The sequence below is a fragment of the Polypterus senegalus genome, chromosome 10 (genome assembly GCF_016835505.1).
Source record: "Polypterus senegalus isolate Bchr_013 chromosome 10, ASM1683550v1, whole genome shotgun sequence".
Classification (NCBI taxonomy): domain Eukaryota; kingdom Metazoa; phylum Chordata; class Cladistia; order Polypteriformes; family Polypteridae; genus Polypterus; species Polypterus senegalus.
This window is the reverse complement of record NC_053163.1, coordinates 16471201-16481483: the sequence shown is the minus strand read 5'-3', so window position 1 is coordinate 16481483 and position 10283 is coordinate 16471201.

Genomic DNA, 10283 nt, shown 5'->3' with positions numbered 1-10283 from the left:
GTCCGTAGCCACGGAAGGTCCCCGAGACACCAGCGCCCATAGGGCCTGCCCTTGTGCGGCGTGGAGGCGCGGGAGGTGCCTTTTCCCCTCATAACAAGATCCAGCGAGGCCCGGGGCGGCGAATGGCTTACCGCTGATTCTTTTAGACCAGTCTTGTCCCAAATCACTGGGAAGGGGGTCAGGTAACACAGCGACCGTCATTTGGATTGGTTCCCCTTCCAGGTGACATAGCAGTGGCGGAGCGATATGACCTAGTCCCCCATGCACACAGGTGACCAACAAATGCTGTTTTAACCACTGTTGCGGTAAGACAAAGCGGCGAGCAACAATGGTAATGTTGCTGCGGAATCAAACAAAGCCACCACGGCGTGCCCATTTAGCAACACCACTCCGTGTTGGACTCGCCAAGGGATGCGGCGGGTACAATACCTCTCCGATGTCCAGCTGCAGTCCATAGGCTCCGGGCGTGTGATGGGGGCAGTTTGGCAGCAGGTGGCGGTCTCGCCACACTTGAAACAGCGGCGGACCCGGCCTCTCTCTGGCTCTGGCTGGCGCTTCTGCAGCGTCGAGGGCTTCGGGGTGGCCGCCCGTCCCTGCGGTTCCAGCGAGCAGGCTTTTCTGACCCCCAAGTGGAGGACCGCCAACTGGCGCTCCAGGGCGTCGAGGAGGCCCGACATGTTCTGATAAGCGTGTCCCGGACCTGCTGGGCGGGGAACTGGGCATGCGTTGACCAGGCCTTCACAGGCCACCCGCTCGACCACTTTCCGCCCGTCGGGGCTCTCTGGCGTAGCCAGCGGCCCATCTTGCCCCAGAACTTCGAGCGCCTGGCGGCGGGCTTTTCAGGGTCAAAGACCCAGTTCCGCCATTCGGCGCCTGCTGGCCGGGCTAATGCGTAGCGGGCCAGTATTTGGGCTTGAGGAGGTCGTAATTAGCGGCCTCCTCCTCAGGAGGTCATAATAGGCCATGGCGAGTCCCTTCAGGTATGGCGCCAAGATGGGCGCCCACCGGACCGCTGCCACTTTCGTTCGGGTGGCGTCCTCTCAAACATGCCCAGGTAGGCATCGGCGTCCTCGAAGGGCCCGCCGGACCATAGGAGGAGGCGGCTGCCTGGCGGGTCTGGTCTCGCCCGTTGGGCTTCCACTAACCTGGCCTGGCCTCCAGCTCCCGGTGGTGGCGGCTTGCGCGCTGCAGCGCCTGGAGCTGGTCATTCATTCCTGCAGCACGTGTTGAGGTCCTGTCCCTCCGTCATTCGGGATCTCTCTATCCTGCCGACTACGCCACTTGTAAAGGACCGAGGAGACAGTAGCAAGGGTTGGGGTTTTCCGGCCCGTATATTGTAAATTACAACAAAAACAGGTCAAAATTATAAACAAACAGTTCATAATGCGCGCCGACTCCTGGCGTCGCGCCATTATTGGGGAGGAGCGGAAGTGGAGGATGCGGGAAGGACGCAAGGGAGGATGGGAAGGATGGCGTCAGGGCAAGATGGCGGAGGAAGGGCGGAAGTATGCGCACTGCGGTCAATCCAGCCTATGGTGCAGGAAGGTCTTTCTTTCTATGAGGAAGCAGAGGGAGAAAGTTAATACCCCCATTCCCTGGCGAATGGTTTCCCAGGTGCTGCGAATCAATCCATGACCTCCTACTGCGCGTGCGTGACAATATATATATATATATATATATACTAAAAACGGGCAAAGCCCCCACTCACTGACTCACTGACTCATCACTAATTCTCCAACTTCCCGTGTAGGAAGAAGGCTGACCCCATCTTCACGAAATTTGGTAGGTGGCTTCCCTGCACTAATCAAAACCGATGCGTACTTATTTGGTGGTATGGCGCCACTGTCGGCCGCCATATTGAATTTTCCAAACATCACAAATTCTCCAACTTCCCGTGTAGGAAGAAGGCTGAAATTTCGCAGGCTCATTCCTTACAGCTTACTTACAAAGATTAAGCAGGTTTCATTTCGAAATTCTACACGTAACGGTCATAACGATCAACAATGTCCGCCATGTTGAACTTTCTTATTCATGGCCCCATCTTCATGAAATTTGATAGGCGGCTTCCTGCTACGAAACCAATGCGTACTTATTTTGGTGATATGGCGCCACTGTCAGCTACCATATTGAACTTTCCAAGCGTCACTAATTCTCCAACTTCCCGTGTAGGTAGAAGGCTGAAATTTGGAAGGCTCATTCCTTACAGCTTACTTACAAAAGTTAAGCAGGTTTCATTCTGAAATTCTACATACTTGGTCATAATGGTCAACAGCGTCCGCCATGTTGAACTTTCTTATTTATGGCCCCATCTTCACGAAATTTGGTAGGCGGCTTCCTCGCTTGAAACCAATGTCGTACTTATTTGCGGTGATATGATGCCACTGTCAGCCACCATATTGAACTTTTCAGCAGTCTTTGTTACTTATGGGCCCATCTTCAAGAAATTTGGTACGTGAGTTCCCAACGCTAACTGAATCCTACTTATGTACATAAATACGTCCATAGCCAACAGCTCGGTCACCGTGTAAGGCGTCGTTGGGTCCCCCATCCCAGCGCCTCCCGTTGTTGGCTGCTTGCCTATATAAGGCCGTCCGTCTCCAGTCTCTACATTCCCTTCCTTGCCGCCCCCCGGATTCATGTCTCCCTGCTGATAACTACAGCCTTTTTATTTAATCCACGGCTTCTCCGCTGTTTTATTGTTCATTTATTACGATTATATTTATTGTCTAGGTATTTTAGACTTACTTTACATTGTTCAGGTACCCATTTCCTTTATCATTCCAACCGTACCCCCATTAACATGTCTATCGAGGTGATCACCATCGATCAAAGAACTGTCACTTACCGAGTGGCTTCCATGCCCGGAGATGGCACCCATCTTTTCCATTCTCTTTGTTACATATTGCGCGGCCATATCAGGCTCACTCTTGATATCTGGAGAAACATTGTGTCTTATGTATTGAATGACTGGGACAGGTTCAAGGTGTGGACTGATGGCGGTACAGGAGATAATTATACTACACAGGAGCACTAGAAGAGTGAAATGCTTAAGCCCTTCACCTATGCATCTGCATGTGAGTTCATGGCTGCAGCTGAATTGTTCAATTGTAAACTTTCAAGTGTACGAAATGGCCAAATATTTTACACCTTTCGACAACCGCCAATGCCTCTTAAACATCTTAGATTCACAGGTGACGATTTCAGTAGTGGACACTTTGATGTTTATGAATATTTAAACTCTCAAAAGCTGGATGTGAAGTTATCGATGAAACGGTTGTATACTTACAACGCTTGACAGATGCTGAATGTCACTTCAACACAACAAGTCCTGCAAATACTGTCGGAATTGAAACAAACCATGAAACTCAAACCGATTATGACAGCAGCAATCCAAGCTGTGAGATTTGAAACAAGATTACTGTTCACATGGCCAACTGTCGTTGCATGCTCAAGAAGTAAGCTCAGCGCACAGCTTGGTCATGTTACAACGGAGGCCGAACTGACAACGTGGTATACAAAGAGATCCTTAACAAATAATTGTTGGTATATTTTCCCTCAGTTTAAAAAGGTTTAATTTTCTTCTTAATAAAACTTTTAAGGCAGTACTTAGCTGCATGAGCCTTGGGTATTTTGATATATATATATATATATATATATATATATATATATATATATATAGATATAGATATAGATATAGATATAATGTGTGTGTGTATGTATATATATATTATTTTCAAGATGTTTCCTTTTCTTTTCATTACTTCTTTAACACACTACTTCTCGCTGCTAAGCTGGTATTTAACTAGTATATATATATATATATATATATATATATATATATATATATATATATATATATATATATATACACAGTATATATATATATATATATATATAGATATATATATATATAGATATATATACATGTATACATATATACACACACACATATACTATGGGGTGCCAAACAGGCAAATACATTGATTTTGTGAATATATAAAATCGACTTCAGAATATATAAAAGTCAAAACTTGAATATATAAAGTCACTCGGAATATATAAAGTCAAAAATTGAATATATAAAGTCAAGCGTCGGTATACATAAAGTCAAAACTTTTTTCTGAATATATAAAGTCAAAACTTGAATATATAAAGTCAGCGCTGGAATATATAAAGTCAAAACGTGAATATATAAAGTCAGCGTCGGTATATATAAAGTCAAACTTTTTTCCGAATATATAAAGTCAAAAGTTGAATATATAAAGTCAGCGTCGGAATTTATAAAGTCATTCCTGATTATATAAAGTCAACATCGGAGTATATAAACTCACTCCTGAATATATAAAGTGAAAGTCAAAATCTATTGATTGAAACGACTCTGAACTGAACTAAGTTAACAAAAACGTATTCAGAAAAATAAATTAAAAAAACACTGTCCGGTTACACCCCTTATCATTCGGGGTCATTTTTGCTAAATCGCTTGTAATTCGACCTCTCCAAATTAGAATCATTGCTGTTATTGAACTATCTGGAGTATAAACACATGTTTGGTCTCTTTGTAAAGGTAACATTCTCTAGTTTCACCCTTAGTAGTCAGAATCACTGTAGGTGTGACTGATCAAAAGTTATGCACATTATAACTCACAAAAAAAACGAATTTTTTTGTTCTCGCCTAAGTTTTTTATGAAAAAAAGGAAAATAAAGCTGCAGTAGGTAGGTGGGGACAGAAACACACTATGTACCAACAGAATAACTTGTTGACTACTCAAATTTCATTATTTTGAAAAGAATACCTGTAAAAATGACATTTTTTACACCAGTTTTTATGTGGACATGCCCAGGGGCTTTTTAGAGGGACCATTATCCACATTTTGGAACATATGGAAAAAGTGTAATAACTTTTGAATGCTTCAACACAGATATCAATGAGGGCTCTACTGAAAGCTTACACCTAAAGGAATCTATATCTACACACAGTGTCACTCTATTAGTTATGGAAATTCATGTTCCATAATAAAAACAATAAAAAATACACATTTCTATGTAAAATGGTCAATACAAGTTATGGGCCAAAAATATATTTATATTTTTATTTTTACTTTTTTTTTATAAAATGCACACAAACTATATATATTTCTTTTACAAACTGTTTACAACACAGCTCAGCGTTTTTCCATGTGCCACTTGATGGCAGCAATCACTAACAAGCAGAAAGCACAAAGGGCGTGGCACGCTCGCTCTCCCATTACATATGCCGTGTGCCGGTTGAATACTTTTGCACCTTGCGTACATGCATCTATTATTTAATCGAGCGTTTATTTAGTTTAAACTTCTACTTTTATTCATATTTAAACTGCGAAAAAACTTGGCGAAATCACAATAAACAACCACGCACCAACTCTGCAGACTGGCACAAATGCCACCTTCAGCGAAGCTCGCGATTGTTTTTACAAGTTAAGCATAGCAAGTCACATATCAAAATGCTCGTCTGCTCATTGGCTGTAAGTTTTGAGGTGTCAGTCACAGTGTCCAATCAAACTGGTAGATTCTACCAGAGTTCAGAGCTTTACTCGTCACCCTGCAAGCTTTCTGTGACACTGGTTGGCTATACGAGGTGCCAGTCAACCCCAGACCCGTAATTGGCCAACTTAGGTGTCTTTGAAAGCTAACACTTCCGTGTTTCATGCGGTAGCATGGTTATCGCCGACAGAAACAAATTACGTCTAATATGAGCAATATAAGTGAAAAAAAATTACTTAGGTGGTCTCAAGTTATGAAACATTTTCTGGAGTTTTGTCCCTTTGAGAATATATAGGTGTGTTTTGGACCTAAATCGTTTTACTGGATTATATTCGCTGGAGCCTTCACGGTCACAATGGGATCAATACTGCTCGGAAATATTGATGTTTGACTTGCAGGGGGTCTTCAAAGGTAGGCACAGTCAACTCTTAAAAGTATGTACTTCTCTGTAAAAAAGGCTTTAGTGTCAGTGCTGTGGTTGTTGTGTGTCAAAATGGTTTATATCATCGGAAAGACGAGACTTTGAAGTTTCATTTGATGTATAGGGTGTCGAGATGCATGGCAAGATGGGCATGCACACATTACTGTAACGTTTTTGAACCGCTGTTTGTCCCGGGACGGGACGTGTGCTTAGATTAAGAGGTTGTTTTGAAAATGATGCATGTGCCCTGCCCAGGATTGGTTCCTGCCTTGCGCCCAGTGTTGGCTGGGATTGGCTCCAGCAGACCCCCGTGACCCTGTGGTCGGATTCAACGGGTTGGGAAATGGATGGATATTCCGACGCTGACTTTATATATTGAAGTTTTGACTTTATATATTCCAGCGCTTACTTTATATATTCCGAAATATTTCAACGCCGTCTTTATATACTCAGGTTTTGACTTTATATATTTGGGAATGACTTTATATATTCAAGTTTTGACTTTATATATTCAGAAACAAGTTTTGATTTTATGTATACCGATGCTATCTTTATATATACAAGTTTTGACTTTATATAGTTAAGTTTAGTCATCATTGCATAACCTTTTCTTTACCATAGAAATTTAAAGACTAAATTCAACTTCCATTCCTAACAAAGATATTTCTGGCAACTAAATCGAACCTACTTATAGCCAAATTCGAGCTATTGAGCTGTCGCCTGCCTGTTTGAATAAGTCACCTTTGCTTCGCTCTTACTTTTTTACCGTTCATTTAATCATGGCTAGTGGCGGAAAAATTATAAAATGGAAGGAGGATTACACTGAATATTGGCTTTACCAAAACAATTATTGTTGGCGAATCGATTATTCATAAAGCTTCAATTTGTGATCTGTTTTTCTGTGTTAACCTTATATTTTTTCATACTTCTTCTCAAACCAAAGGTGCGAGGGTAAAATGAATCGGGAAGCGCTGATCAATGTAATCGGTGTACCAGGAAATCATGCATTGACAAAAGTTCCCCTTTGCTTGTAATGCAAATTGTGATTAATGCATTATTTTTTAATGCGTTATGGAGCACATGCATCGAAGCTTCTCAGCTGTGCTTGTGCTAAGAAAAGGAAAGATTTTAAAAATAAGGTAACACGATTGTCAATGTAACCTTTTGTAAGTAGTGCCTGGAGGATTCAGTGTGGAGAAACTGTAGAGACAGCGTGTGTATTAACTTGTGGATTTTTCTGTGAGTATTTGGTGGCAGCGTCACAAAGTCGTTTCCGTAACACTCGTTAGCTGCGGAGCTCAGCTCAGAGCGAAATGAGGTGAATGGGAGGAGATGATGGCGTGACTCCCCACCCGCCTTAACTGTCAATCCCCACAAACACAGTCTCGGAATTTGCATAAGCACACCCCTTCCCCTACAATTTTAACTTAGTTACAAAGTGATCAAAACTCGTTTATATCCTGCGTCCTCTCATTAAACTTGTATCCCACATTACTCGTGGGCATGACAAACACCAGCGGCAACGTGTCTATGAACTTAATTTAAACTTTAGGTTTACACCGTGCTTTGTTTCCGAAGTAACAGCACTCATGAATATGGTTGTATTTGTCACTCGCTTGCTTCTTATTGTTTCGCTGCCTTCTCAATTATATAATGCATGTTTTCTTCAGCGCTTTTTGGAGCTCTTCCTGGTTTTCTACACACTGCGTTGACAGTCAGTTCACGTGATTACGTGGGAGGTGTGATGATGTCACGAAACTCCCTCCCACGGCTTTCGAGCTCAACTCCATTACAGTATATGGAGAAAAATAGCTTCCAGTTATGACCATTATGCATAGAATTTCAAACCTTTGAAACCTGCCCAACTTGTTTAAGGAAGCTGTAAGAAATGAGCCTGCCAAATTTCAGCCTTCTACCTACACGGGAACTTGGAGAATTAGTGATGAGTCAGTGAGTGAGTCAGTCAGTCAGTGAGCGCTTTGCCTTTTATTAATATAGATAATAGATAATTAGTTAAAAGTGCAACTTTCTCTCCTGTTTGTTCTACTGCTCTATTTTGGTGCTTGAAGGCATAGGTATAAAAGGTAGTGTGCCATATGATGGCTAAAGGCTTTGATTTGAGGCTTTTTGTTAAAGTCTATACAATGATGAGTATAAAAAGGGACAACAGGGTCACCTAGTAAGACAAAACACATGACAACACTGCAGTTATATAGTTATCGGCATGACTATATAAAGGTTACCTTTCTAGTGTATCTAGGATTTAATTTATTTGTGAACTACAGCTGGGAAAATAAGTATTGAATGCGTCAACGTTTTTCTCAATAAATATAATTCTAATGGGGCTATTGACATGAAATTTTCACCAGATGTCGGTAACAAACCAAGTAGTCCACACATACAAAGAAATCAAAACAAATAAGTTCATACATTAAGTTATGTGTAATAAAGTGTAATGACACAGGGAATAAGTATTGAACAGAAAGAAGAAAAGGAGGTGCCAAAAGGCATGGAAAGTCAAGAAACCAATTGAAATCTGTTATTATTTAGAAAACAATGCTGCCCCCTATCAGTGCAAATGAATATTAGCTGATTTAGTCCTAATTGATGGCCTATAAAAAGGTTTCATGTTACCAAGATGTCACATAAGAAGCATCTCATGATGGGTTAAAGCAAAGAGCTCTCTAAAGACCTTTGCAAACCTTATATTTGCAAACCATACTGATGGCATTGGTTACAGATGCATTTCTAAAGTTCTGAATGTTCCAATGAGCACCGTTGGGGCCGTAATCCGGAAGTGAAAAGAACATCATTTCACCATAAACCAGCCACGACTAGGTGTTCCTCACAAGATTTCTGACAGAAGAGTCATAAGAATGATTAAAAGTGTTGTCCAAAAGTGAACGACCACTCGCAAAGAGCTTAAGAAAGACCTGGAATTAGCAGGTACTCTTGTTTCAAAGAAAACAATAAGTAATGCACACAACCACCATGGTCTCTATGCACACTCCACTGCTGAAGAAAAAGCCTGTTGAAGTTCATTTAAAGTTTGCTGCACAACATTTGGACAAGCCAATGAAATACTGGGAGAATATTGTTGGTTTCAGAGAAAGAAAATAAATCTGCTAGAATGGCCCAGTCAAACATCCGACTTGAATCCAATTGCAAATCTACGGAAAGAACTAAGGATCATGCTACTCATTTCTTCATACAAGAGGCGTCTTGAAGCTGTCATTACCAACAAAGGCTTTTCTACTAAGTATTAAATAAATTTCAGTAAGTGTATTCAATACTTATTTCCTGCGTCATTCCACTTTATTACACATAACTTAATTTATGGACTTACTTGTTTTGATTTCTTTGTATGTGTGGATTACTTGGGTTGTTACCGACATCTGGTGAAAATGTCATGTCAATAACCTAAGTAGAAATATATTTACTGAGAAAACGTTGATGCGTTCAATACAGTACTTATACTCCCCGCTGTATGATAGCAGAGCTCAAATGGATTGAGTCTGCTTTGGAAAAAAGGCAGCCTGTCAAAATTCTAATTAGTTACTTGAGCCAAAGAAGTTCTCCTTTTACTTGATTAACTGAGATGACTGTATTTTTTTACTTCACTTGAAATAGACAACCCAACTTTGCATCCTAGAAGCCTAGTGAGAGTAACTTGCAGCAGTAGCTCAGTTCACACAGATTGAAGAAACACTACCTTTCCCTGATGGCATCACGAATCAGACATTAAACTTTAAAGCCGAACAATATCTATATACTTCTGTCATATCACCTATGTCCATATAGTAGATCTCTTTTTGCTGTTCCATTATTTCACCGAGTAATAATTTCAGTTTGTTAGCGCTAATACGATCTTTACTATCAGTTTTTTGAGACTTTTGAATTTTAATTCATAATCTCTAACCTGCTCTGTATGTGTATTGTGCTGTTTTTGAACCTCTTTACGACATTCTACTTTGTCTTCTCTCCTTCTACTGTTTGTCTTTTATTTATGCCCCCACCTGGACCTGTTAGGTTTTCAATTCATCTCTTGATATTATCTCTATGAAAATGTCTCATCTCGCCTCTCTGAAAAAGTCTCGTCTCGTCCAAAGATTTTTTTTATATAATAGAGAGATATAATGCTACTTCTGGTATAAACCTCATTTTGAAATGGGTTCTGACCAATTCTCCAAAATAAACTCATCAGTAATGCATGTTCCAAATCTTCATAGGCACTTCCCTAAATAATATCATTTCATTCAGGTAAGTTTATGTCATTTGAGCTTCTAAATTTTAGTCTTCTAATTATAGTAGATGAACTACATTACAGCAATAAAATGTGTCT